General features: G+C 52.4%; 1 long non-coding RNA gene across 1 annotated transcript; it reads left to right on the forward strand.

Moving 5' to 3' along the window:
- Window positions 1-676: 676 nt before the first annotated feature.
- On the forward strand, window positions 677-9701 carry LOC126933165 (uncharacterized). Its single transcript, XR_007718436.1, has 3 exons — window positions 677-806; window positions 7130-7227; window positions 9459-9701. It is a non-coding gene; the product is annotated as an uncharacterized LOC126933165 (long non-coding RNA).
- Window positions 9702-25595: the final 15894 nt, after the last annotated feature.

Consider the following 25595-nt stretch of genomic DNA (forward strand, 5'->3'; position numbering starts at 1 on the left):
ATCCCCAAAATCATCTTCCCCATTTACCCCAAGTCTCTCCCCAGTTTACCCTAACGTGGGAGTTGAAGTTTTCCCTCCTGTGTGGTGGAGGTAAAGCTTATTTACCGCTGATCCTGTGGGAAATGCAGGGTGGAGGGACCATGCCGAAAATCCCCACTCAGCACCAGCCACGGAAGGAGCAGCACACACTTATCCTCTGTGCAGTTGGAAGATGCAAAATGGAAGCTCAGTGTTCAATGATTCGTCCAAGGAGAGGCAAAGGGATGGGGTTTGAGTCCAGGTCCGGGTGACTCGGGTCCTCTCAGAGGCCTGCCTTCTGGGGTTCCACAGCTCTGCCCCTCTGGAGCAGAGAACAAGATGCAGGGGTGGGGGCAGGTAAAGCGTTCTGTGCAAAAGACAGGCTTGACAGGCCTGGGGGTTCTTCTGAAGGGGACCCCTGGAGCAGCCCAGGGTGACTCGAGGCCCTTGGGGATGGGGAGGAGGTTCATTACCAGTGGGAGAGGCAAGGTGGGGAGGCGCAGGCCCCTTCTCGGCCCCTGTGTCTGCTGTATCTCCACCCTCTCGCCCGGTGACCAGGCCTGGAAGGGATGGGCTCTGGGCCAAGCCCTGCTCTTGGCGCAAACCCTCCACCCCACCCTGGAGGCGCTTGTTAGTGCTGTGTTTAAAAGTAGGCTGAGAAGTCCGAGCAAAGATGAGAAGCTTTGTTTTCAAATATAATGGGAGGAGTGTGTGGAAACAGACACGGCAAAACAAAGGCAGATTGATGTTTCTGTTTGTGATACCAGTGGAGAGGAGGGCACAAGCAGGTATGTGGGGGCTTTGGAGGCCAGGGCATTTGTTTTTTTTTTTTTTAAAGGGGGGAGAGGGGAGTGTCTGCAGGAGCCGTTCAAGCGCCTACACTGGCTCTGCTGTGAGGGTGCTCCTGCCGCATGGCTGTGGGCCTGCGCTTCTCCTCCTCAGAGCCGGGAGGCCAGCAATGGCCCTGCTCACATCTGTATTCCGGCCCTGGAGACTGGGCGTGGTGGGGAGAGGGTGCTGTGTTGGAGTGCCTAGGGCAGCAGAGGAGGATGGAACAGGTTCTGAACCACTGCGATGACCTCCTGGTTTTCAGGGGAGTCACCATGGTGTCTGGCCCTGGCCTGTCAGCCCTTTACCTACATTATCACTCCACTGGGGCTCACACAACTCCTCCAGGTGGGCCCTATTTATTATTTTCAATTTATAGATAAAGAAACAGAGTCGCCCAGAGTCACAGAGGCAGCACAAGGTGAGGCTGGCTGGTGTCTGTCTGAGCGTCGGGCATTGGGTGGGCGACCACACAGCCCAGGAGGACCCCCGCCTCCTCTGGCCTGTGATCTCCTCAGTGCTCAGCAAATGATCATCAAATTTGGTAACACCAGCAGGACCAGAAGCGATTCCTTCAGCCTTTATTGATCCCATAAGAAAGAGGCGTTCGTGTTTCAGACCAGTGTGACTGCTTCCGAGCAGGTCTGTGGAGTTCAAAGCCGACAGGGTGTTTAGCCATTGCCTGCACTTCCCTGCCCTGTTATTTCCAGCCTCATTACAGCCCCTGGCCTGCCGAAACACCTCTGTGTGATGCTGCAGCTCCCACCCAACGCCTCGATTTTCCCTGTGCGAGCTTTTGCTTGGGCTGCAGGAATAGTGGGCGGTGGATGTTTTTGGTGGAACTTTGTGGGCCAACATCAGACACGGCCAAAATGTGTCAGAAAGGGAGGGCCGTGTCGGGGAGGTGTCCCCAGAATCTCATCTTTTCTGTTACGGGACAATGGTGCCTACGCCACAAGGGCTCTGTGCTGGAACCCACCAAGCCTGGGCCCTTGTGGGGTAGTAGTTGTTCACTCCAAGTAACTAAAGGAGAAGGGTTAGGCTTTGGGGCAAATAGGGAATGAATGAGCTTCTGTTCTCTAACCTGACCACATGAGCTGGAGGCTTTGCGCCCGTAAACACACCTTGTGCAGGTAGACGCCTGTCTGCTCACCACGTTCGCATGGGAGATATGCCCTTCTCATGCCCTGGCATCTCTGGATCTTTGCTGCTCGAAGGACACTGCAACATTGAAGCAGCTCCCCAGTTGCTTCCAGCAGGGATGAAACAAGCCATCAGCAGAGCCTGCGCCTTTACCACACCTTGGCAAGGCCCCTGGGAAGGCAGGTCACCATTGAGCAACACCCAGACAGAGTCTAGCATTCATTTCCAGATGCCTCTGGGGTTCAATTGTTTTCTCCCCCTCTCTCCACCCCTCTCTCCCCATAGTTACAGATTTTGCAAGATCCGCACAACACGTGTGTGTGGATTTGCCTCTCCTAAGTCATTCCGATCTATCAGCCCAGTGTTGCTTTTGCTCTCTCCAGCGCTGATGGTTTTCAACAGCTGTGTATAAGAAAGCTGCTGGATTAGAGCAACAGGCTATCAACAGCACTCACACGGCTTCCCCTGTGCGACGACAAGCACCTATGCTTTCTTTGTGTGGGCAGGATGGCCAGCACAGCTTTCACAAACAGGCCTGGGAAAGTTTCGGGTTTTTTTCCGACAGAGGTTAATATCCTTGTTTGTGATAAATGGAAGGTTGGGAAACTTAAGGTACCTATTGGTAAAGCCGATTCCTAGAACCAGAGTCAAGGGAAAAATATCCTTGAGATATATAGATCTTTATAAGGCCTTTTCCCTCTTCTTCTTCCTCTTCTCCCTCTTCCCTCTTCCCTCTTCCTCCTCCTCCTCTTTCTTCTTCCTTCTTCCATCTTCCTTCTTTCTTCTTCTTCTTTCTCCTTTCCTCCTCCTCCTCCTCCTCCTCCTCCTCCTCCTTCTTCTTCTTCTTCTTCATGTTTAAAAGAGTTTAAAAATAGAGACAGGGTCTCGCTCTGTCACTTGGGCTGGAGTGCACTGTTGTGATTGTAGCTCACTGCAGCCTTGAACTCCTGGGCCCAAGGAATCCTCCCTCCTCAGCCTTCCAAGTAACCGGGACTATATAGGCTTGTGCCGCCATGCCCAGCTAATTTTTATTTTTTGTAGAGATGGTGGGGATCTCACTGTGTTGCCCAGCCTGGTCTCGAATTCCTGGCTTCAAGCGATCCTCCTACCTTGGGCTCCCAAGGTGTTGGGATTATAGGCATGAGCCACCGTACTCGGCCACAGAAGGCCTTCTTTATATACTGTTCTTTCTGAGCTGTTTTGACTGTGGTGGACTGGCAGGACACCCTCCATCTACCTAGGGGGGCTGAAGGTGGGCTGATGCCCAGCAATGACTGTGAACTCTAAGTGGAATGTCTGGAATGCCAGTGTTGGGGCTTCATGCCTTTGAATCATGGAAGGCATTTTGCTGCAAATACTGTACATCTAAGGTGCCGAGCAACGACAAATCTGAGCTGGGTCTTTCCTTCGGCAGGGATACACGGCAAGCTCTCTGCGTCACACACTGGATGCACAGGGTGGCCCAGGGAGAATGATGTATTCAGTGTCTGCAGAGCTTTTGCAAAAGGTTTGCCTCAAGGACCCAGGTGTGAGGGGGTGGTTCATTTCCTATCACCTCTGGGGGTGGCTGCAGCAACTACTCGTGAACTCACACTACTGGAATCTTCTCTTCGTCATCCGAGCCCTTTCTGGGTGGCAGAAATGGCTGTGTTTCCATCAAAATCTGTTTCCTTTTCCTCCTGGGCACCCAGTGGAACTACTTTTCCTAGCCTCTTGCCCAGTGTGGCTGTGGCACCCAGGCCTGCTCAGGGAAACGTGGGCAGAAGTGTGTGCTGTTTCCGTGCCTGCCCAGAAAGCTTCTCACACAATTCTCCACGTGCTCGCTCCTCTCCAGGGGATGGCGTGGACACCGGGGGAAGTGTCCCTGAATGACGACGTGGAAGGCTGCCACTGCCCTGCGACCTTGGCATTGGACTTTGAATGAGAAACAAACTGTCATTGGGTCAAGTCCCTGAGGCTTGGGCGTTTGTTTGTTGCAGCAGCTAGCATTGCACGCCCTGACTAATGCAGACCCGGCAGCCTCTGGTGTGTTCTGCTGTTGTGCCTCCTGCTTCTCTGGGTTGCTCAGTGTCATCTGTGACACTGAGCCGCTCCGCCTGAGCACTTCTGATTTCCAGCTCCCTTTCTCTCGTCCTTCTCTTCTGTCCTAAGAGGATAGAGTGTCTCTTCCCTTCAAATCTAAACTTATCTGCTTGTGGCTGGGTGTGGGGGTTCATGCCTGTCATCCCAGTGCTTAGAGAGGTCAAGGTGGGAGGGTTGCTTGAAGCCAGAATTCGAGACCAGCCTGGGCAACACAGTGAGACCCCACCTCTGCAAAAAATAAAAAATTAGCCAGGCATGGTGGTATGCACTTGAGGTCCCAGCTACTCAGGAGGCTGAGATGGGAGGATCTCTTGAGACCAGGAGGTCGAGGCTGCAGTGAGCTATGATCATTCCACTGCATTCCAGCCTGGGTGACAGAGAGAGAGAGACCCTGTCTCTAAAAAAATAAAAAGCAAACAAAAACCCGTATCTGCTTGTGCCCTTGGTTCTGGCCGCTTCCCCTGTCCCTGCCCAGCCCACCCCCAGCTCCTCGCCAGCTCTGCCCTATGCACCCTTTCTGTCTTGGACAGTTTAAATCTTTATCTCCCTGGCTCCATTCCTTCTTGTCTGAAAATATGTCCCAACAGTCCTAAACAAAACAAAACAAAACAAAAACCCTCACCCTCGTTACTCATGTATCCACTTCTCCTCAATGTCAGACTTTTTGAAAAGCGTCTCCCTTGCTGCTTCCTCCCTCCTCCTCCTCCTCCTCCCTCTGTTGCAATTGGCCTTGGCTCCACTGCCTTGGGCTCGGCTTGGTGACCAGCCCAGAGCTACTTCGGTCACGGCAGCCCCAGCATCTGCAGTTCCCACGCCTCGGCCTTTTGGCCAGGCTTGAGCTGAGCTAGACTGTCACGCTGCCCTTTCGCGGGTCTCTCAGGAGCTCCGCCCGTTCCAGCATGGGCCGGCCTCCGTGGCAGGATAGAGGGGAAAGGTATTCCCGGGCTCCTGCCTGGGCCTCCCCTCCTCCTCCACGGCCTCTCCTTCTGGAATGTGTAGTAGCTGCCACCTTCATGCCAGGCAACAGCAACATCGCCTTGTCTGGTGGGTCTGTTCCTTGTGGCTCTGTCCCCACAGCCTACTATATTTTGGGGTGCCAGGGAGGACAGGTAGAAGTCAGCCAGCTGCCCCGTCCCTGTTAGTTATGTCTCCTCGAGGTCTCCCAAGCCCACCTCCCCATGTGTACGGAGTCTCTGCCGTGGGGCGAGCCCTCCTTGTCTCTGCTTAATTAAGGCTTCTGAGCGGCTGACCGGCTGCCTCCCTGCTCCTCACCTTCCTCCACCCCACCTCTCTCTCCTGACTGACCTGGGTGCTGAGTGCTTGCAGGGGCACCGTATTCCTGGATGTAGTGCCCAGAAAGGGAAGGGCGTGTGCTGTGGGCTTGGGCAGACCTGGATTCCTGTCCTGGCCCTGCCACCCAGGAGCTGTTGACTTTGGCAATTACTAAACCTTCTGGAGGCTCAGGGTTCACTTATAAAATGTGATAGCGCCAACTTTAACGGGGTGGTGAAAGTCAAACACGCGAAGTCCGTCAGCCCTGAAGGCACACAGCAGGTGTCCGGTGCCCGGAGCGCTCTCCCTCCTTTCTCCCGCAGAGCTCTTGCGACCTGCTGGAGGGAAGCCTGGTGTGATAAATCCAGGGCCTGTGGCCACCAGGAGTGCAGGAAGCCACTGCAGCTTCATCAATCCTTCAGGTCAGCCATGGTTTTCCACTCTAGGGCCTCGCTAATCTGATGAAGAACCCCAAGATACTGAACCATGTTTTCACCCCTCATTTTTAAGCTCTTTTATTCCTAGGACGTTTATAGACAGTGAGCTCTTCTTCCAGACGTTAAGTTTTACTCCCTGGGATAAAATTAGGCTGTTGGAAACTCTTCATCCACTGCAGAGGCACAGGCTGCAAAAGCCTCAGTGAGCGAGACCCCCTCCCCAGGAGGTACCCCTAAGTCGCCCACTGGGCCAGGTCACGGTGACGTTGCCTTAGGAAGGGTGACCCTGGAGCTGTGTCCAGACGGAGGTTGTGATGGGAGAATATTCCACAACGTTTTTAGGGCTTCTGCCTGAGGGCTGGAAGGTGGCCCTCAGGTGTCTCTGGAGGCCCAGTTGTCACTCTGCTACCGGTGTGGGCAGGGTGAGGAGGTCAGGTCCCTGTGTCTCCAATGCACTTCCACTGCTTAATAAAAGCCCGAAACTCCTGGACCCGGACCATTGAGAAGATTTAAGAAAATAACAAAAATAAGAAATTGTTGAGGCACTCTCAGAAGAAGAGCACTCATAGGTTTGCAGAAAGTCCTGCATCTGCCCAAGGGCCATCACCTGCTCTGTCTCCAGCTGACTAACTTCCTCCAACTGGCTGTCAAGGACGGTCTGGCCCTGGGGTCACAGATACCAGAGTATTATTTTGGGCATTGCCACTCACTTGCTGGGGTGACCCAGGGCAACTTGACCACTGGATCCCATAGAATCTCCACTTTAAGCGTGGACCATTGTGGCTGGTGCTGGGGAACGCTTGGTGTGCCCTGCTGTCTCAGCCTCACAACAGCTATTGTGCAGGGAGAAGGGCAGGTGCAGCCCGCCTTGCGCAGATGAGCAAGCTGAGGCCTGGGAAGGGCCCAATGTTGGCTGCTCTGATGGGGCCAGGCCCCTCCTACTGAATGCCTTGGCTCCTAGTCCCAGCCATCTTTTCAAGGGTGAGTGAGACATGAAGATATGATTGATGTCATTCTCCGAGTTACGAGGCTTGGAGGACAGCCCTGAGACACCCCTTTTTCCTCCTTACTTTGGATCTCCCTTTCTTTTCTTTCCTTCCTCCCTCCCTCCCTCCCTCCCTCCCTCCGTCCCTCCCTTCCTTCCTTCCTTCCTTCTTTCCTCTCTCTCTCTTTCTTCCTTCCTTCTCTCTTTCTTTCTTTCTTTCTTTCTTTCTTTCTTTCTTTCTTTCTTTCTTTCTTTCTTTCTTTCTTTCTTTCTTTCTTTCTTTCTTTCTTTCTTCTCTCTCTCTGTCTCTCTCTCTCTCTTTCTTTCTTTTTTTTTTGAGACTGAATCTTGCTCTGTTGCCCAGGCTGGAGTGCTATGGCACAATCTCAGCTCACTGCAACCTCTGCCTCCCGGGCTCAAGCAATTCTCCTGCCTCAGTCTCTCGAGCAGTTGGGATTATAGGTACGTGCCACTGCGCCCGGCTAATTTTTGTATTTTTAGTAGAGACGGGGCTTCACCATGTTGCCCAGGCTGGTCTTGAACTCCTGACCTCAGGTGATCCACCTGCTACGGCCTCCCAAAGTGCTGGGATTATAGGTGTGAGCCACCGCACCTGGCCCCCACTTTGGATTTCTGTGAAGAGCTTAGAAAGACAAAAACTGAAAAACCCATGGATGGAAAGTTGAGTGGCCATGGATCAGGCAATGTTGACTCCTCATTGGGTTGTTATCCCTTCTTCACGCAGCACAAATTTCCTCCGCATCTAAACCCAACTTCTTTAAGACTCTGGCTTATGAAGATCTGCTCTCTCTCAGATTCATGCCAGGCTCAGAGCCTGTCCCAGTGACGGACGCCCAAGAACGTTGATGGCCGAGGAAAAGTGGAGCGAGGAGGGCTTGCTGAAAATGGGAGTGTGTGGGTGGGCCAAGTACAGGCAGCAGTGAAGATGAATTCACTTGGGATGGATCCCAAGGTTGTCTACACCTGGAGCAGTCACAGGCTTCAACAAATCTTTAAGTGTGGTGCCACCAGTAGCCGGGTTCAGGCCACTCCATGCCCAGCCACTGTTTCTGTTCAGGCCGAGGAAGCTGATGCGGGAACTCGCCAGCATCGTGGGAAGCAGTTGTTCATGGTCCTTCGTTGCTTCTGAAACGTTCAGCGGCAGCACAGAAGATACATTACCCCTTAACGCTTTATTTACGTGAGCTCTTTTGAGAAACTTTTTTTTTTTTTTTTTTTTTTTGAGACAGAGTTTCATTCTTGTTGCCCAGGCTGGAGTGCAATGGAGCGATCTCGGCTCACGGCAACCTCTGCCTCCCAGGTTCAAGCAATTCTCCTGCCTCAGCCTCCCTAGGAGCTGGGATTACAGGTGCACACCACCATGCCCGGCTAATTTTTTGTATTTTTAATAGAGACGGGATTTCACCATGTTGGCCAGGCTGGTTTCGAACTCCTGACCTCAGGTGATCCACCCACCTCCGCCTCCCAAAGTGCTGGGATTACAGGCGTGAGCCACCGCACCTGACCGAGAAACATTTTACAAACAGGTGCATTGTGGGAGTGGGTGTGGTTAGTGTCACATCAGGGACGAGTCTGAACACAGACCTTGGCCGTGGCTGTGGGTCCTGCTCCTCATTTTTCTGTGAGGACATGACACAATCAGGGACTCTTGTGAAACTGCCTGGAAAGGAGCTTGGCCGGGTTGGTGTCATCCCGGGAACGCCTGTCAGCCACCCTCCCGCTTTGGGTTCCCTGAGGCGCAACCACAGGCTTACGTGTGGGGGCGTTGGGGTACTCGAGGCTTCCTTGTGACGGTCTCCTGAGGCTGCCACACCCTCTATCCCTGTGTCACTGGGAGCCCCTGGGCTTCGGATCTGTAGCTGGGTACTCGGGTTCCAGCAGATCTTGTTCATTTAGGGAGAAGACAAATAGGCAGGCCTTCTGAGTAAGAGGAGGGTTTGTGTTGTTTTGTCTTGTTTGTGGTGGTTATTATAGAAAACTCAAACATGTAGAAGGTCATGTGCCCACTGCCCAGCTCCAACAGCCGCCAGTGTAGACAGGAGTCTTCAGGCGTGAGCGCTGGGGCTAGACGTGTGCTTTAGAAAGCTGCCTGGCGGCGCCTGCAGCCCCCGTGCCAGAGGCTGGGTTAGAGGCTGGGAGAGAGGGCTGGGTCTGTAGCCTTGTTGAGGTGGGTGAGGGTGAGGACCCAGACCAAGGCAGGGGAAAAGAACAGGGTGGAGAGTCGGGAGAGAGTCTGAAATAGAATCAGTGGGATTTGGTGGCCAGCTGAATGTGGGAGGGGAGGGAGGGGAAGGGCTTCGGGTGATTCCATTGATCATGGGGGATTACAGGGGAAGGAAAGGGTTTAGGACAGGGCAGAAGTCCAACCACGGCCCTCAAAACCCCATGTGACCTCATTTTGGGACCTTGCCCACCACGCTCCAGCCCCCTTGACCATCTCCTGATGCCTTCACTGTACCTGGCACTGTGCTGCAGGGACGCTGCACATGTGGTCCCCGCTGCCTGGACCACCGCAGCCCTCACACCTCACTTCCGTAAGCCCCGTCACCTTGGGTCTCGGCTCCAGCAGTACTTCCATCAGGAGAGCCACCGACTCTTGCTCTGTTTCCTTATTAACTAATCACAACATGCAATTGTTTTGCCTATTTGATTATTTTCATGTTTATTTTCAGTTTGCCTCAACAGAATGTAAGCACCACGCAGGCCCATACCGAGAACTCAGTAGACACAGGCATGGGAGGAATGAGGGACTCTGGAGGCAAACGTTGGTGGAGGGGTTTGGACAAGTCACTGCAGCCAGCAGCGAGCCAGGGAAGGTTCCGAGCGTAAGAGGGGCCTGAGGGAAGGCATGCAGGGGCGCTCAGAGGGGGCCCAGAGTCGGACACCGGAAAAAACCAGCTCAGCCCCGGCTTCTGTTATTCAACCCCTCCATGCTCTGTGGGAAGAGGATACACAGAATCCCTGAATTCAGCAATTAATAGCAGATGCAGAGACCTTTCTCACTTGGAGGCTTAGATGTCAAATACATGTTTTTAGTGGAAGCGGAGTCAATTAGTATATTCTTGTGTCACACTCAACTTGTGTGCGTGCAAGCGTGTGTTAACCTGTTGAGAAAGCCACAGGTGCTAAATAGCCAGAGAGGTGCTGGGGCTCCCGGGGGCTCTGTTTGGAGCCCTCAGTGCCCTGGACAGTGAAACAGCCTCCATCTCTTTCACAGTTGGTGCTGTGCTAGGCGGTTCAATGGTGTGCACATCCACTGAAGGCTCCTCGATGCCGGAAAATGATGCACGTCCGTGTGTAGCAGTTGCTTTAGAAATGCTTTCAGGAAGTCCCGCTTTGTGCAGAAACCTTCCCTAGCTCCCTAGTTGTCATGGCATCTGGTGGCAGCTCCCCTCTTTAACCTAGGAGGCCTGCCCCACCCCCCTCCTCTGGCCCATGCCTGCTCCGTGCTTGTGTCTCCACCATACCCTTGCTGGTGGCCTAGAATGTCGTTCACCTCCAGCAACTTCTCCTTCCAAACTGCCCTCCAGGCATTGCATGTGCCCTGGCTGTTCGCTGGGCCTCCCTGCCTGCCCCACAGGCCTCTGACTCCTCTGGACGCCCAAGTTGCCTGGGTCCTTCATCATGTGAGTCTCGCCTTGGCTACCATTATTTCTCTTGTATCTGTCTTGAGTTCCCAACATAAAACTCTATGAAAGAAGGTATCATTGTTTTCACCACATCTTCTGGGTTCTAGCTCAAGTGTAGACCTTCAAAAACGTACGTAGGTTGGCTGATTGACTGATAAGGTTAATGGGTGATTGACACAGTGCTATTCTGTACCAGGCTTTAAAAAAAAAAGTCAATCTAATTCCAGAGGTGGCTAGAACCAAAAGGTGACTAGAAAGGCCTGGCGACCACAGCCGTAGGTGCAAATGCGCTGGGTTTTGGGCAACTGTGATATGGCCTTAACCATCTCTTACTCTTTCTTGTCTCCCATCCATGAAACTGAGGGGGCCCCCATGCTCTCTGCCCCTTAGAGCATATGGTGAGGGAAAATGAGGTGCTATAACCATGTACAGGTCTTGCTTGGAAGCTGTGATTTTTATCGGGCTTGTTAGCGTCTGAGAGGAGAGGTTTCCCAATGAGGCCTCCCACCCCTTTCGCACAGATACCGTCTGTGTGCCTGCCTCTCATGATGCCGGCAGGGACACACACCACGCCAGGCAGTCAGAGATCCTGCTCCTGTCTCCTCGGAGGGTGAGCAGCTCCATCCACCGCTTCTTGCTTTGTCAAATGGGTAATCCTGGCGGACTCGTTGCTATTCGCAACTCTACCCGTTGGTTAGGTCCAGGTGGATTGCCCAGACCGGGCCGCCCTGTTACTGCTGGCTTCGGGCCACTGGGATCTCTCAGCTACTGTCACTCCCCAGATGTTAATGTCTGCCTGAAATCCCAGGGCAGAAAGGGACCCAAAAGGCCATCTAGTTCTCCCTCCTGCCTTGAAGTGAGACCACACCTAAACTGATCCAGACAGCTGAGGGTCGGGCCTGGTGGTAAAACCTGCAGAGAAGCCTCCCCCCGGGTAACTTGTTCCAAGCCCCTCCATCGGGAGGCGCTGACACTTTCTCGCTTCAGATGTGGCTGCTGCTCGTCCCCGGAGGGGTTTTGGATGCCCCTCTTGAACATCTGCTGGTGTGTTGGGGGAAATACAAGACTGCCATCCTCGCTGCAAGGGTGGAGTGAGCCAAGAATGGAGAGTGTGTGTGCGTGCGTGGGGCTTTCGGGAGGTCTCGCTGCCTGTCTTCGAGGGGCCTGACACTCCAGGGGCAGCCCCAGCTGGAAAGTGCCCCATCCCTGCTGGTGGACAGTGAGTCCAGTCCAGAATCCTACTGAGCTCAGCCTCTTGTTCTGGAAGAAATGAAGTTTCAGCAGGAAAGAAATGAGGGCAGAGCAGGAGGAGTGAATCCGTCAGAACTTACATCTCTTCACTCAATCAACAAATTCTTACTGACCCCCGCTACGTGCTGCATGGGGATAGGGGAGAAATGAGAACTGGAGGGCGTCCAGGTTGCTTTGGCCATCGGAGAGAGGTCCCAGCCCAAGGTTGTAGGGCACCGGGAGGGCCTGCACAGTCTCGTGCTGTCGGCGGGGGTGTGGGGGATTGAACATATTTGCAGAGCCCCGCCTGCCTGCTCTGGCTCTCTGGAATGGCTCCGCTGTGTTGGGAAGAGCTGGTCTTCGCTGCACTTTCCTATCCAGGCCATCCCACAGCCGCCACGGCCTGATGTGGAGCAGGCACCCAGTAAAGACAGGTGGTGGTTCTTAGAACCTGCTGTGCACCATCCGAAGTGAGGCTGCCGGGGCACACACAGCTCCAGGCGCTCAGCCTACCTCATCTCCCTTGACCCTGCTGGCACCTCTGCTGTGAGCCACGTCCCCTCAAAACTCCTATGTCCGAGCCTTAACTCCCAGTGCTTCAGAAGGTGACTGTATTTGGAGACAGGGCTTCTAAAGAGATAATCAAGGTGAAAAGAGGTCATACGGTTGGACCCTAATCCAGTATGACTGGTGTCCTTATAAGAAGAGAAGATTAAGACACAGACACAGACAAAGGGAAGACCGTGTGAAGACACGGAGAGAGGACGGCCACCTGCAAGCCCAAGAGAGAGGCTGCAGGAGAAATCAACCGTGCCAACACCTTGATCTTGGACCTCCAGCCTCCAGAACTGTGAGAAAATACATTTTGTTGTTTGAGCCATCCCGTCCGTGCTACTTTGTTAGGGCAGCCCTAGCAAACTGACACAGCGTCCACGGAGCGGGGTGCCATTCCTATCTTACAGATGAGGTCTGTAGCGCTGCCAGACGCCACACACGGAATCCCGGGCCAGTTCCTAAACCTCCCTGAGCCTCTGTTTCCTCATCGGCAAAGAGGGATTAATGATAATTTTGTGGTAAGGATTCAATGAGAAAGGACACAATGAATGTTTGTCCCCACGCATGCCTCGGCCCGATTTGATTAAGAAGCCCATGGGCCTGGGGCGGAGGCTAGCTGTGAGTTCTGCATGTGGTTGACAGTTGGTGTTGATGAATGATATGTTAAAAAAAAAAAAAACACCCCAAACCAAAAAGCCTTTTGCACTCTACAGAGAACCTGAAATCAGAAGCGCTCAGTTTCATTAGTTGGCGGATGTCTCTGGCTTGTGAACTTGACTGGGCACCCTGGGACTCCCTATGTCAAAGTCTTCCTATGGCAGCCTCCAGCGAGTTGGGGGAGGGTGAGAGGGCGCGTCTTCCAGGCACCGTCTGCCTGGCTTGACCCTGGTGAAGTGTACACGAGAACAGAGCCCAAGGGACCAAGCCCTCAAGCCCAGGGGCAGAGCTGGCAGGAACGTGGGGGCTGCACGCCTGTAGGCACCATTGGTGCAGTGTCAACCAAGTGGATGTTCCTTGTTAAGCCTGTGCCCTGCTCACCTCAGTTGGTGGGAGCAAGCCTCCTTCTGCCTGGATACACCCGAGGGTGCAGAGCAGCACGTACAGATATGTTCCTGGGGCTGGGTACCACTTTCTCTTTTATTTGGAAGTTGTCTCTCACAATGGAACAGAACCTTTTTCCACCCCTGAACCTGGAGGAGCCATCAAAATCCTAAATGTTACTCTGGGGGAAGCTGATTCTGGGAGGGACCCAAGGGGTAGGGCAGGCAGGGGCCCTTCTTTGGGTTGGTCTAGAAACCTACTCTGTACCCCTCAATTATATTTTAATATCTATCTGTACACTTTCACACCACAAGTCCTAAAGCATCGTTAATTAGGTCCCACACACAGATACACACACCCAGCTCAACAATGATAGAAAACGCCAAATTCAAATTGACAAGGAGCCAGAAGCCCAGCCTTCCTTCTGGCTAAAACAGAGGGACCCATTATGCTGGAATATTATTTTCTCATGGTTTGGAACCATTACATCAGCCTTGATGTAATAACATTGTTTAACTTCAGAGGTGTATTTATTTTGGTTTGGAGTTCAGATAGTTTAGCCTTTAGCTGGGGATTGAGCAAAACGCAGACAAAGCCACTAAAGTTTGAAATGAGCCATTCTGCCGTTCCCCTTCTCCCCTCCCCAGAATAAATATTCTTCAGATGTAGTTTCATCTCACAGCAAAGGTGGTGACCAGGGTGCTGATACATTTTGGAGGCGATTTTTTTTTTCCCTCTGGTGGTTGGCTAACATGATGATGACCAGCTGGGCACTGAGTGGGTAATCGAGCCCCAGACCCAGTAAAGACTTGGGAATTCCACCAGCAGCTTCTCTGAAGATAGCCTATGATCTTTCCACGGTTCCTCCATAAGCCCAGCTCTTCTCCTTAAATAACTCACTACAGGTAGCGCTTTGATCGGTCACCGTGGGGACACAGGGGAGGGCTCTTGTTAACGGCTGAGCCCAGAGGGCCAGGTCTCCAGATAGGAGCTCTTAGAGCCCCAGAGAGTAACTGGAGGCTTCTAATTGTTTCCTCTGAGCCCAGTCCTTGGAGTGGGTGGAAAAAACTCTGGTACCCGGATGTCCTCTGTGCTGGAGTGCAAGTGACAGGAACTGTGAAATGACTACTGCGGCCGGGTGGTGGAGGCATGGGAGCCCCAGGGCTTGTTCGTGGGGGAGCCCTCCCGACTGCACGTTCCCTCTAGCTCCATGCATTTCTCTCCCGCCCTACCCAGCGACACCACCATTGACAGGAATTTCCTGGCAGGTCCACTTGCTCATCAGCCATTCTTTCTGAGGCCTTCCTCCCCAACTCGACTTCGACAGTTCTTGGCTCTTATCAGGGTCCCTACCAATCTCCATGTGGCCAAGTCCCGGGTGCATTCCTGTTCTCATCGTACTCCACGCTCGCAGCATTTGCACTTGGCCCTCGTTCCCTCTCCACCATGCTGGCCTGTGTTCCTCCTCCTCTGCTGGCTCTCTGGCCTTCAAAGGCCAAAATGCCCCAGGGTTCCTCCTTGGCCCTCTTTTCTTCACCAACACCCTCTCACTGAGCGAACTCATTTGGCCCCTGGGTTTCAACACCAGCCATTTACTGGTGGCTCCCAAAATGGTATGACCTCTGCCCCGAATCCCAAACTTCCCCATCCAACTACTTCTTCAGCAGTTGCACTCGGTACCTAACAGGCCTCTCAAAAGCAATATACCCAAGCAAAACTTTCACTGTCCTGGGTCTCTCCCCATCCCTTCCTGCCCCATGAATGGCATCTTCCTCCTGGCTCAGCCCCGTAACCTTGGATTCATCTTCTTGTGTCTGTCTTTCCTTCATACCCACACCCAATCTTTCAGCCAGGTCTGTCAGCACTAGCCCCCAAGCAGAGGCAAATCCAGCCACTTCTCACCACCTCCACGCTGAAGCGCTAGCCCAGCCACCCTCATCTCTCACCTGATTATTGCAACAGCACCTAACTCATCTCCCTGCTTCCACTCCTCCCGGCTATAGTTTCCCCTCCACCTGTAACCAGAGCAATCTTCTCACCTGGTAAATCAAATCATAGCAGCACTTTTTAAATCCTTCTCATTGTAGTTAGAATGCAGCCCAAGCTCCTTTCCACACCCTTGGGCACACCCAGGACTTATTCTTTTTAATATTTATTTATTTATTTGAGATGGACTCTCACTCTTGTCACCCAGCCTGGAGTGCAATGGCACGATCTCAGCTCACTGCAACCTCCGCCTCCCGGGTTCAAGCAATTCTCCTGCCTCAGCCTCCCGAGTAGCTAGGACTACAGGTGCATGTCACCACGCCCGGCTAATTTTTGTATTTTTAGTAGAGATTGGGTTTACACCCAGTATTTATTCTGTGTATCTTACTTTCTGATTGAACCCTTCTTTTATTTGGAGCAGCACAGTACCCAGTTAAATGCCTGTATTTCCCAGCCTCCTTTATAACCTAGGGGTGGCGAGTGAGATGAAAGCAGAGCTGTTGAGTGGGGCTTCTGGTATTGTCCTTTCAAGGGAGCTGGCTCGGCTGGGAGAATGCAGAATTTTTCCTATTCCATGCTTTCCTCCTTTCTACTGCTTAGAATAGAGACGTGATGGATGGTGCTCCAGCAGCCATCTTGTGGTATAAATCAACCTTGACGATAAAAATGTCATAAGAGAGATAGAAGGAGCAGGGCTGCCAGATGACCACAGAGTCATCATACCAGGCTTGTAATTAATTCTGAGCTTCTCTGATGTAAGAAATATCTTGTGTTAGCCACTGATTGAGGCTGATTGAATCTAACCATAAGAAGTAAAACTTGCAAAGCTTGATGTAATCTGGCCTCGACCTCTCTAAGTTCCTTCAACCGCTCTATTCTAACTTTGCCATGTATTGTGCATGCTGGTTTTCCCTCAATGCTCCTTGAACATTCTAAGCTTAGTCCCATCTTGAAGCCCTTCCCCCAGATCTCTGTGACTTCTTCTTTTGTATCTTTTGACTTCTTCAGAGAGGCCTTTCCTGACTTATGTAGCCCCTAACCAGTCTGCTTCTCCTTAAGCTCCTTTAAACATTGTCATAGCACTTTTCGCTCTTTGAGATTACTTTGTAAAACATGCTTATTGCCTGTTTCCCCCCTTGGATTGTAAGTTTCATGAGGACAGAGGTTTTGACTGTTTTGTTCACTGCTTTAGCTCCTAGGCTTTGCATATGATAGGTGTTTAGTAAGTTATGTGTTAAATGAATGTGTGGCATGAGATGACTTTTCAGAAGTTCCTGAAAAAAACTCATCTTGGGTGTCGCCATACATCACAGAATCCCTTCTGCTGTATTTGAAAATAGCCCAGCAAACACTTGTGGCTCACTCACGACTTGCTGGGCCTGCTGCAGCATTGGGATGTAAAGACAGCGTAGCTCCTTGTCCTCTGGAAGCTCAGAGTGGACAAGAGTGTGTGTAGATAGAAGACTGAGGTACCAAAATACAGGAACACTGCGGCCAGCCTCAGGAGGCTTTGGGACAGACTTAGAAGGCAGAGTCCTAGGGGCTTGTGATTGTTTGGATGAGGGAGAGAGGGAGAAGGGAGAATGGAGAGTGGCAGGTGTCTGGCATCAGGGCCACATTTCACCAGGCATGTGTGACATTAGAGGGCATGACAGAGAATGCAGCGCATCTAGACAGTAAAGCTTTTTTTTTTTTTTGAGACGGAGTATTGCTCTGTCGCCCAGGCTGGAGTGCAGTGGTACGATCTTGGCTCACTGCAACCTCCACCTCCCAGGTTCAAGCTATTCTCCTGCCTCAGCCTCCTGAGTAGCTGGGATTATAGGCGTGTGCCACCACGCCTGGCTAATTTTTGTATTTTTAGTAGCGGCGGTGTTTCCCCATGTTGGTCAGGCTGGTCTCGAACTCCTGACCTCAAGTGATTCGCCCGCCTCAGCCTCCCAAAGTGTTGGGATTACAGGGGTGAGCCACCGCGCTCGGCCTAGACAATAAAGTATTGAAGTACTGTGCTGGAGTTCTATGCAGGCTACCTAAAAGGCACAGAGGACCATGTGGTAGGTTCTGTGGTTTTAACAGAGTCAGGGGCTGATTAGGAGAAGCTTCGGGGAGGCAGTGATGCTGGAGGCAAGCTTGGATGGAGTCGAGTGTTCTCCGCACAGACAAGGTCCAGGGGAAGGAGCTGCAGGCTGAGCAAATAGTAGATGTAAAGATATGAAGGGGCGAGGTATGTAGCACAACCTGGTTTGTCTGGGACTGTCCTGGTTTTACCACAGAAAGTCCTGTGGCCCAGGAAAACCCTTCATCCCAGGCAAGCTGGGAAGATTGGTCATTTTAGAGATCCAGGGTCTGTTAGGGCCATTGGAGTAGCTTTCAGTGGCTGGAGAAGAGAGAGTCAGTGAGTGAGTTGCGGGGCAGGAGGAAGGGGCTACTTCATGGGAAGCTGGAGGTGGCAGGGGCTGGATTAAAAGCCTCCTAGGCAGCAGAAGGAATCGGATGTTTTTCCTGGATAGGGGAGAACCACTGAAAAATACTGAAAGATAGGAGTGAGGCAGTAAAGAAATGAAGTTCTTTCTACTGTAACGCACATGGAGCTGCAACTCATCAGTCTGCGTGTTTTACGGACCAGGCTTGGCTGCCACCACTTTACTCCTAAAGCAGCACAGCCCGTACCCAGGGCAGACTGGGCGCAGGCAGCACCTGCTTGAGGAAGTAGCCCCAGTGTTTGCTCGGCTCCGGCATCGTCAGTCAGAAGCCAGTTGCATCGGCCATCCCTTAGCACCCACTTTTGGGGGCTTCCCAGCTGAAAAGCCTCGCAGCTCCGGGCTCCCTGTGGACCTGAATCAGGAGGGCAGACCACGCCCTTACGCATCCCCAGCGTCTTCCCTGTTCCAGTCACTTTGTACATTCAGAGTCCACCCACCTCCTGCCCTCTCTTGCATACTGTCACCTGCAGCGCCCTCTCCTGCCTCCTTCAGAGCCCACCCTGCTGTGCCTGGCCTCCCTGGCCACCCCCTGGCTGCAGGACATCCCCTGTCCTGGTTTCCTTCCACCTCCCTGACTGCCCCTTTCTGTTTCTCATCTTCGTTTTTCTCCTGCTCCCCAGCTCCCCTCTCAACCCTATGCCTCTTGACTCAGTTACATTAGGTCTGGCTTCACATAGTGGAAAACCCCAAATAGTGACGGCTTAAGTGCCCAAGGTTCTTTTCTGTCCCATGAAAGCAGAGCAGAGGAAGCAGCTCAGGGCTGGTGTGGCAGCACGGCAAAGTCACCGCGACCCCAGTCTGGCCTTTAGGAATCTGCTGTCTGGAAGGCCCTGGCCAGATCCTGTTCCCTGACCCTGACCGGCTGGGCCCTGCTTCCTCCGGGGTGGCTTAAGCCCCAGCGCAGGCCCAGGCAGCTCTCCCGCAAGCTCCCATTGGCCCTCCATCTCCTGCAAGCTCCACTGTGCCAAGGCCTGTCCTGTTCATTTCCTCCCTCCGTACTGCCTTTTGCGGGGCTTGGTGCTTGCTGCCAAGGTGTCTGCCCTCCCTGCTAAGTGATCTGAAGTCAGGACAGTGCCATAGCCCAGTCATTGCCTGGCACAGTGTTCTGTTCCTACTAGGTCCTCTTCGGACATGTGGAATGAATACAAGAACCTTTTTGAGCAATAGTTGGAGGCATCAGGAAGGGCTAAAGACCATCCTGAGGGGCCCCGAACTCAGAATATGTTCTGTGGTTGGAGGCTGGGTGCGGTGGGTCATGCCTGTAATCCCAGCACTTTGGGAGGCCAAGGCAGGTGGATCACCTGAGGTCAGGAGTTTGAGACCAGCTTGACCAATATGGTGAAACCCTGTCACTTCTAAAAATACAATAATTAGCCAGGCATGGTGGTGGGTGCCTGTACTCCCAGCTATTCGGAAGGCTGAGGCATGAGAATCGCTTAACCTGGGAGGTGTAGGTTGCATTGAGCTGAGATCATGCCACTGCAGTCTAGTTTGGGCAACAGAGCAAGACTCTGTCTCAAAATATATATACATACATATATATACACACACATATATATATGTGTATATGTGTGTGTGTGTATATATGTGTGTGTGTGTGTGTGTGTGTATATATATATTCTGTGGCTGGAGAGGAGGGCTAGTTATCACCAATGTGTACAAGATCAGTGAGTGTGTCTGACAGTGTTCATAGATTTAATTACAAGAAGATTCATGGTTAGCTGAGCTCAGGTAAATAACAGTTTGACTACATTATGTACAGATACAAATGATGTCCTAAAGGGATTGTGTAACAATGCGTGTGACACCTCTTTTGACCAGTGTTACTTAATGTCAGTTGATGAGTGCTTCAGTATTTCTATGCCTGGCAGGTTCTTCTTTTTATTTCTAATTAAGTTTCTTGCTCTGTGCTGTTATTTCTAAATCAGTAGGAAGTTGTAGGGGTATGAGAAACACTAGACACCCTAAGGGAGATGAAGGTCAAATGAAATTTTAATGTTTGTATTTCTTCATCCTAAAGATGCTATCTATTTATCTGGTCTATCTTTACATCTTTTTTTTCTTCTTTTCTTTGGAAAGGTGTCGAAGGGCACATCCTCCAGTCCCTGGCTTGAGATCAATTTGCGTGACAGGCCCTGCTGACAGGTGGACGGTTGAGGACAGTGCCTGGTGGCTTGGGCTCTGTTCACGGTTCTATTGGCATCATGAATGCATGTGGCTCGACTCTGGGAATCTTGGAGCAATGCAGACAGCAAGTTCACGATAGCTGTTTGCCCTTCAATAGGCCAGAATTAAAACTTTGTCCCCTTCGCAGTGGGGCCTCCTAAATAGATATAAATAAATCCATCAAGCAAAGATCAAACCCTTCCCTTTTCATTCATTTTGTTTTCCTCTGGCATTTCAACCCACAATCTAATATATGGGAAAGAGAAGACACTGTAGAGGTTGAATGACCTGGGCTAGGGAGGTAGGTGAGAAATGCCTCCTTTCTCAGACCAGCACCTGACTCGCGGTTTGGGGGCTTGGGTGGGGAAGGAGGAAAGACAGGGAGCATGGTATGAACCAGGAGCCTGCCCAGCACCCAGATCAAAAGGGAAAGGTCTGAACATTGAGAGGACTTGAAATTAACAGAGCTTTACCAGCCAGTCAATAGGTCCTGGCTGCAGGAAGATGAACCTGCTAATGGCTGTTTCTTTTTTTTATTATTTTTATTTTTATTTTTATTTATTTTTTTTGAGACGGAGTCTCGCTCTGTCACCCAGGCTGAAGTGCAGTGGCACAATCTCGGCTCACTGCAAGCTTCGCCTCCTGGGTTCACGCCATTCTCCTGCCTCAGCCTCCCGAGTAGCTGGGACTACAGGTGCCTGCCACCACGCCCGGCTAGTTTTTTGTATTTTTAGTAGAGACAGGGTTTCATCGTGTTAGCCAGGATGGTCTCGATCTCCTGACCTCGTGATCTACCCGCCTCGGCCTCCCAAAGTGCTGGAATTACAGGCGTGAGCCACCGCGCCCGGCCAATGGCTGTTTTTTTCTCCTTCTACGGCCACAGTGGTTTCCCCAGCGGAGTTCCCTTCAATGCGAGACAGAGACCATTTTAATGACTGCGAAAATTCAATTAGAGTCTTATGTCAGGGTGGGGAAAACTTATGCGAAGCCCAACATTTTGGTGGCTCTCTTTTTGAGCTGCTTTACTGTGGTAGCTTCCTAGGAAGTGAGCTCCATGAATATGGAACATAGGGTTGCAGCTGAAGGGGTGTGGGCTGTTGGAGACACAGGTCCTCAGTTTTCATATACATGACATGATTGATGAGTTTCTTGGTTCTGTTGAAAAAGCAAAAAAGGGGAGGCCGAGGCGGGCGGATCACAAAGTCAGAGGATCAAGACCATCCTGTCCAACATGGTGAAACCCTGTCAATACTAAAAATACAAAAATTAGCCGGGCATGGTGGCACGTGCCTATAGTCCCAGCTACTTGGGAGGCTGAGGTAGGAGAATCGCTTGAACCCGGGAGGCAGAGGTTGCAGTGTGCTGAGATCATGCCACTGCACTCCAGCCTGGTGACACAGCAAGACTCCGTCTTACCAACAACAACAAAAAAGCAAAAAGGATGTCTCATCTGTGGACAAGCATAATTTCTTTGGTTTCTGTGTTGTCCCTGTCACCCATCAGAACCTCAGAAATGCTGTCTTGGGTCAGCTGTGCATTTTTCTTTGCTGGTGGCCCATTGGACAGGCAGGTCACTTCTTTTTTTTTTTTCTTTGAGACGGAGTCTCACTCTGTCGCTCAGGCTGGAGTGTAGTGGCGCGATCTCGGCTCACTGCAAGCTCCGCCTCCCGGGTTCCCGCCATTCTCCTGCCTCAGCCTCCCGAGTGGCTGGGACTACAGGCGCCCACCACCACGCCCGGCTAATTTTTTGTATTTTTAGTAGAGACAGGGTTTCACTGTGTTAGCCAGGATGGTCTTGATCTCCTGACCTTGTGATCCACCCACCTCGGCCTCCCAAAGTGCTGGGATTACAGGCGTGAGCCATCGCGCCCTAACTCTGGGCAGGTCACTTCTTGTCCTCTGAGGAGTAGATGGAAAAAAGGTCAGTTCGAAGTTCAAGAACAGCTGAGGACTGAGGCATGCCATTTAAGGGGAGTTTGGTACTTGAACCCAAGTGTTCCCAGAGTGGTTCCCAAGTGCTCCTAGAATTGGGCTTGGAGACCCTAAACAAAGAAACCTTAGAAATGCTCTACTTTTCCTTTGTAAGTAGCAAAATAGCCAGCTTGCTGGGTTCTCAGCCACACACGGGCACCTGGAAGCCATCTACAGGAGCTCCCATGGCAGGAATGGGAGGAGGGGGCTCCTCAGCTCTTCTCGCTCAGCCCCTCCTCCCATGAGCTACCTGGGCCTGTGTCCCAACAGAAAGACTTCAATCCCTCCCCTTCCTTCCTTTTGGTTCTCACGCTAGCCCTCACTGCCTCCCCGATGGGCCGGGTCTCTCAGGCACAAGAGCGCTGCCACTGTCCTAAAACACCCCTGCAAGGGGTCACACGTCCTCCTGGCCTTACCACCTCTTTCTGGGCTGACAAACCCAGGCCGAGCTACACTGGACTTGACCTGGTTCCTCCCCTAGACCTACACTCACACAGTTCATCCCACGGAACTCCGTTTTTGCCCACCTCGTGTCTCTCATGTCCACCTGGAGGCCACCTGGAAAATGCCTCTTCGTGCTTCATGGCTCAGTTCGAATCCTGCCTCCCCTGAGACACCTCTGGTAGACTGTCTCTCCCCCTCAGCTTTATCCCTGCGGTCTCTCTGGGAGAGGGAGGATCTTCCTGCTCGTGCATTGGTCTTTCCAGTAGACTTGGGTGGGGGGTGTCAGGCCCTGACTTAGGCATTGCTGGATCTCCAGCAGCTAGTTCAGTGCATTTGCTGAATGAAGGGGAAGGAATTCTGTGCTAGGAATAGTTTGTGGTTAGCAATTTGAAGTGGGCCACTAACCAACTGCTGTATTTAGCACCTCTATTTTTTTTCTAGAAAATACACCAACTTGGACAGCCATCCTCATGGGTCCTGCTGTTGAAATATTTCCTGAATGTTCACAAATTTCCTGGACGTTCAAAACATGTTGAATTCTACTATCACAGAGTCTCCAGTACCCCCATGAATTGGTCTGAAGGCCCTTGCTGGATGAACCAGAAGTGGGTCCTCGCTAGCTAGCTGCATCAAGGCTCCCCAGTCTTCCTGAGAATGAGGCCCAGAACACAAGAGTTTGTATGGTTCTTGCTGACGTACAATAGGTATCAGGAGTTGGGGAACTGAGGACATCATCTCAAAAGTACCACAATTGATGAGTAGCCCTACGAAATGCGTTTGCGTTAAAGCCTGTTTAGGAAATGGAAAGGGGGCATGAGCAGGTGTGCTGTGCCTGTGTCGACCTGCTTACACCTGCTGGGAGGGGACAGCAGCACACACCTGGGAGCACGGAGTGGCTTGCCATCCGAGCTGACCAGAACGCAGGGCCTGTGCTGGAGTCCTGGGCCTGCTGCTGACCTACAGGGTATTGGCCCAGCCATGGCTGGGCACCTCAGCTCCTCCATTTGCCCCACGTGATGCCCCTACTTCATTCAGTTCATAAACAGTCACCGAGGCAGGTGCTGTGCGGGACACTGGGCAGTGACAGATGAATAACATAGGTCTTGGCCCCCTGAGCCCATGAGGTACTAGAGATAATAAGCATCCTCACTGAGCCCACTGCTGGGTTTATGGATGTAGATGGCTGCCAGGGCCCTCCTGAGGTAGGAGGCACCCAGCTGCTCTGGTAAGAAATACAGGATTGTCTTATCAAAATACCCCTCCTATGCCCACTCTTTCATCAAGGACTTGAGTCTGTGACCTCAAAGGCATGAGGTGGCCTTGGGGGCATTCTGTGGGGCTCCGTGTTGGTCTCTGAGCTCTTACAAAGGCCAGCTTGACCCCCAACCTGGGAGGCACTCTTGGCTGGGTTCTCCTTCCCACTTGCCTCCAGGCTGAGGCCGTCCATCATGAGTGTCCAGGGCTGCTGGCCGAGCAGGACACTGCTGCATTGGGCCTGGCACGCACCTCCTCTGTGCAGAGATCGAGTTGCTCTGGAGAGGTGTGACATATGATGGTGAAACTTGGCAACAGTGGCTTCAGTGACAGAAAAATAAATGCCAGGTCCCTAAGCCCAACTCTGCCAGAGGCCTTCTTCCAGCCAGAACGCTAGCGCCCACTGGTGCAAAGACCTTCTCTCCACTCCACAACTTGCAGGAGCTGCAGGGCCAAGAACTGCACCTGGGTTCTCAATTCGTTTTGCAAATGAGCCCTAAGGCTCACTTTTATGGTGTGCCTTGTCACTTTTGGACGTTTTCATCGTTCTCAACAGATAGTGATGGGTTATGCAAAAAAAAAAAAAAAAAAAAAAAAAGCGTGAGAGCAAGTGCTCTGTATTCTTCCATCTTCTGCAAGCTCGAATCTATAGTGTCGCCATGTTTCCTTCCCGCCTTCTCCAAGGAGTTCCTTGAAGGCAGCAGGGAGCCAGCATCCTGCATTAGGGCGGCCTGGTCTTGCAGCTGCTTGGAGGGTGTTGGCTACAGCACTGATGTGCATTATTGTATTCAAAACTGACAGACGGAGTCACATCCTTAGCCGAGATGGAAGGCTGAGTTTACCAGTACAAGGAGAACCAAGCTCGGTGTTAAATGAGGCTTTGAAGCAACAGGAACAGGTCCTTGCCCCTCAGGAGAGGATGAGGAACCCCCCCCCCCAAGAAACACAAGGTGATTTGGAAGAACTCAATTTACACCCTTGGCTCCCGTGGGCTGGGGGATCAGCAGAGGGCGGGATAATCCCAGCTTCTCGAGCAGATGGTTTCTGACTACCGCTTGACCCAGTTCCCTCCCAGCAGATGACTGGCAGCGGGGCTGACAGCTCCTCCACCAGGGGAGCAAAGTGTGGACCCTCCTCCCAACCTCCTCTTCCCTCCTCCCACCAGCAAGCACACGGTGGCTTTGGCCCCTCCCTGGTGCCAGGTCAGTGGGCAGGACGCTGCACCTTCTTGAAGGCTTGAAGGCAGGGAACCCTCAGCCATATTCTCTCCCTTTCCACAGCCCTGTCCAGCCCAGGTGGGGCTGGCAATGAGAAAAGCTCACCAGGAACACTCCTGCGAGCACTTGTGTTGGGGAGTGGGGGTTTCGAACTCCTTCATTGGCTCTATGGCTTCTCTCATTCATTCATTCAATCATTACTTCAATAAGTTCTTCCCGATCATCTGCCAGGTCCGCAGGTCTGGCACCAGATAGGGCCCAGGAGGCCTGCTTCCCATGCAGGAAACAGACAAGGGAGGAGGTAACAGCCAGGCACTGGGCTGAGAGCCTCACTTAGGTAAAAAAAACTATACAGGGCACAAGTAAAAAAACTGTAAGGGCACAAGCCAGGGAAGGCTTCGCCAAGGAGGAGAGACTGGGCTGGCTCTGAGAGCCTGAGAATGAGTTTGTCAAGTGGCTGGTGGCTGTGATGATGGAGACAGCCGGGTGGGCAGATGCAAGCAAAACCAGGAGATGGCCAGCCTGGCTCAAGGCCACCATGCAGGAGGTGCTTCCCAGGAGGCAGAGGCTCCCGGGCCACAGGCTCCCAGGCAGGGCAAGGGCAACCTGATGGGAGAGCAGAGACTCTGGCCCTGGTGGAGGTTCTAAGGAGGTAGAAGGGCTGCCATCTCGGGGATCCTCCTGGATCCCGCTTCTGACTTGGGTAGGCAAATTCACACCCGCCCTAGTTTTGCCCGCCAGCTTTGGGTCGGTTCCTCCGATTGGGAGGGAGGGGGCGCTCGGCCTCCAGACTTGCTGGCCGCCGCGGGCCTGCGGTCCCGGCCGAGCTCCACGGT

The sequence above is a fragment of the Macaca thibetana genome, chromosome 12, assembly GCF_024542745.1.
Source record: "Macaca thibetana thibetana isolate TM-01 chromosome 12, ASM2454274v1, whole genome shotgun sequence".
Classification (NCBI taxonomy): domain Eukaryota; kingdom Metazoa; phylum Chordata; class Mammalia; order Primates; family Cercopithecidae; genus Macaca; species Macaca thibetana.